Source organism: Benincasa hispida, chromosome 6 (genome assembly GCF_027475165.1).
Source record: "Benincasa hispida cultivar pf3 chromosome 6, pf3_genome.v1.1, whole genome shotgun sequence".
Taxonomy (NCBI): Eukaryota; Viridiplantae; Streptophyta; class Magnoliopsida; order Cucurbitales; family Cucurbitaceae; genus Benincasa; species Benincasa hispida.
Window position 1 is genome coordinate 48,264,259 of NC_143483.1, and position 4,171 is coordinate 48,268,429.

Sequence of the window (4,171 nt, forward strand, 5' to 3'; positions counted from 1 at the left end):
TCAATCAAGAACGAAGAGATGATCAATGCAATGATGGCGCATGCGACAATCGATCAAGAGATTTAGCAATCAACGCATTTCAACCGTATGCGATAATAAAAAAAACAACACCGCATGCGGCGATAGATAGAAGATGTGAAGAGCAACGCATTCACGGATGATTCTGACAAGTGTACAACTTTTAGTTGTGCAATTCTGACGGATTGATCGTGGAACAGAAAGGAATTTTCCATTCCGCCATTGCAGGAATTACCATAATTAGACAGTGGGGACCACAAATTCAATAAAATAATGCATCAAGTTTCCCTAGCAACGGCACCAAAAACTTGATGCGTTTTTTATTGAATGGAAATATGGATAATATGCATTGATGGGTTACGTTGTGCACTCAAGTTTCCCCAGCGAAATTCAAGTGTAAGTTCCTCTGAGTTTCTTGGTAAGTCCAGGGTCGAACACAAGAACTTGTGAAAATGGTTGCGTTGAAATGTTTATGAAAACTTTGTGGTAACCAAGTTAATAAATAAAGTGTTGGGTGTTTTGTTGCGTTGATGAAAAAGAAGTAAATAAAGGCGACGGATTTGAGAAAGATAGTTGCGTTGATAGATGCAATGAGTATGCGATGAACGGGTTGAGAAGATCTTTAACTAGCGTTACTCGGGAATGCGTCAAATTTTGCGATTATGTTACGACCATACACAGCAAGTCATTTCCCAATGTAAATGTGATGCTCCTAAGTCTAGGACGCATGTGTTGAATGCAAAATGTCTATAGAGCTTATCCCTAAGTCTCTACTCTTGTCCTATGCGTTGATGCAAAATGCATGAAGGCAAGGTGATCGCATACAATCATATCTTATTGCTAAGATGCATGCGATGCATTAATAACAAATAGTTCTCATTCCTAAGTGCCTATTCTCGATTATACATTCTAATTTGGTTCTTCCAAACCTAGATTCTGACCTGACCTTCCCAAGTCTAGATCCTGTCCTTAGACTACCCTCCCGAGTATCTCTAATAGACGAATGCAGCATAACTAAACAAGATAATCGCAAATAATGAAGATTCCCTCGTTATGCTAGCTAACTGCTTCTCAACCCATTCAACTAATTTAGCTACTCATGCTTGAATAACAGAGAGTGAACAGATATAGAGAAAGAAATTCCATTCTTATAACTAAGTTGAGTACAAAATGACAATGGAAAGTGAAGGTAGAGAGCCTGGTAGCAATTCCTTACTGGCCGAGGCTTTTTACACTGAATCTCTATTCTGATCTACAAATGTTCCCTCTTCTGCAGGCGTCGGCTCTCTCTCTGTCTTGAAGCTTTCGGTGCTTTCCCAAGCTTACCGGAACGATCTACCGGTACATCTTCTTCCTCGCATCCGACTTAAAATTAAAGAAAGCTATGGACAGAGGCGTGAACTTGTAAAGTGATGAAGTAATCGACTGCTTAACCCCTTCTCTGAGGAATGCACTTGGTATTTATAGAGTTTCCATGGTGAAAGGTGGCTTCTCTCTCCTGGTTGTAAAGATGGGACAACTTTAATTCCTGACTGATGCACTAGATAATTATCACCGATAAAGCTGAATGTACTTTGTGACCGTTATCGACTGTCAACTTAATTTGGATTCGACTGTCATTAGCTTTCTGTCCCATCGCACTTAATTATCCTTTCACCCGGATGCGCCCACCATGTTGCACTGACCAAGTTGCGGTGATTCTTCTTGGGCGAATATTTGCGAGCACAATCAACGCAAAGTCTTGCGGTGAAGTTGCGCTCGACCAATGTATTCCTATGATCGCAATCTCTGCATTGCGTTAAAGCATATTTTGCCCAAAAATATAAAGATCAACTGCTCTAATGCATTGGACGCATGTGATAACTTGTAGAAATACAAGTTATTTATACTGTTTTATTTAGATATTGCGGTAAAAAGAAAGAAAAGTTGCATCGATAGTATAGAAATTGGCTAAGAAATGCGAGAATTATAAAATATCGTCAATACACCCACTAACAGCATTGCGATGGTAGAATAGAGTGTTTCAATTTCTGTTTTGCAGGAAATCAGTCACCGCATGCGTTAATGGCTCAAAGATAAAAGAAACAATGCATCTACGTCGCATTGCACCCATCATTCAGAAATGAAGAGATGATCAACACAATGACGGCGCATGCGATAATCAATCAAGAGCTTAGCGATCAACGCAATTTCAACTGCATGCGATAATAAAAAATAACACCGCATGCGGCGATCGATCGAAGATATAAAGAGCAACGCATTTGCGGAGGATTCGGATGGATGTACAGCTTTCAGTTGTGCATTTCTGATGGGTTAATTGCGTAACAGAAGAAATATTCACTCTATCATTTCAGGAACTACCATAACCTTAAAATGGGGACCACGAAGTCAAAGAGCCAAGCTTCACCTATAAATAGCTTCTGCAAATTCACTGAGAAATATACTTGAATACATAGAGACGTGCATATACTGATCTGAGAGAGAGACTGGTCTGAAGCGATTTCCAGAGTAGATCCAGGATAATCAAGAGACAAGGTCGAGAGGTGAGTCTCCGAGCAAAGAATCCTTCCAATCCCCACCGTTAAAGCTCTGTACGAAGGTCACTTCTACCAGAAGAGCAAGCCTGAGAGGGAAGCTCTCCTCTCCATTACTTCCACATGCCGACAAGCAAAACCTCAGTTCGGAATCTGTGTCAAGACGTTGACACTTTTCTATATTTGTTTCTAATCTCTTTTTCATCATTTGTATTAATCTTCTTAATCTTTCAATCACACCATGTATCAAATACTTAATCTTAGTATTAAATGTTATGATCATTTCCATTGTCATCTCTCTGTCTATTTCTGTTCATCCATAATCCATTTTCGCCATGACGTTGTCCTAATTCCCTGGGTAATTAGCAAGAATTAAGCAAATAAATTATTTTGTGTTAAGGAAATGATTAAGTTTAGCTAAAGCATGCTCGATGGCATCTTCACCTGTGAGAGCAGAAGTGAGGATGTTATTCCGCCTATTGAGAGAGGGTTGGAAGAATGCATTAATTAAAGCAAGAAGTACTTCTAGAGATGGAAGCAACCTTGCGTTCATCATGTTCATCCTTGTTTCACCATAGAGATATGAGAACGCGGCCGATCACCGAGAGGTGAACGCCAAGGGAAAGTGGAACCTTAGTTGCATCTTTAACGCAATTAACAAACTTACGATGTTTTTACTATTTATTCCTTCTATTTCTGAATCATCCATAAAGACTTTCCATCACATACCACGATCCTTTGTATAACTTCATAGTCAATCTCGAACTCAGTATCATGTATCATATATCTTGTATCTTGTATCATATTAGGTTAGGATTTTATTTTCAATGTAACTTTATTTTATCAACATAATTTTATTTTCATCGCACTTAGATTCTTGTATAAACCCAATTCTTTATTAATTGTAAAAACCGATCGCATATACCACATCAGTAACACATTAACAAAAACAATCCCTGTATTCGACCTCGGATTATTCTGAGAAACTTGCATTGGAATTATACATGGTTTCAACGCAAGGAAACTTGTGACACGCATTACTCTATCGCATACTACAAGCGTTCATTAACAACGCATATTTAGAAGTAGTGTGATAAGCGATAACACAGCATGACATTCCATTTTTTTTAGTGTTACAAGTTTATGGCAACATGAGCTTGTAGCATATTATCTATTGTCACAATGCATGCATAACACATCCATTCTTATGTCATCAAGTTTATGGCGCCGTTGTCAGGGACATGGACTTGTTCATTCATTCGCATTCATATTTGTCCACATGCTTAAAGATAATTTTTTTATGTCATCAGCATGTGACCGCAATATTATAGAATTTATGCTTAATGAACGCAATTTAACATATTTCATCAACGCAATCTAACATTGTTTAAGATCTTAGTACTATGATAATGTGCATTTCTACCCGTTATCAGAGCACAAAGCGCTGTGGGTGGTGAAGAAGCTTAACTTCAACTTAAAAGCAGCAGGGGAAGCAAGAAAACTCCAATTGGTCAAGCTTGATGAGTGGAGAATACAAGCTTATGAAAATACCAAAATTTACAAAGAACGAGCAAAACGTTGGCATGACAACCGGCTATGTGGGAAAAATCTCCATGTCG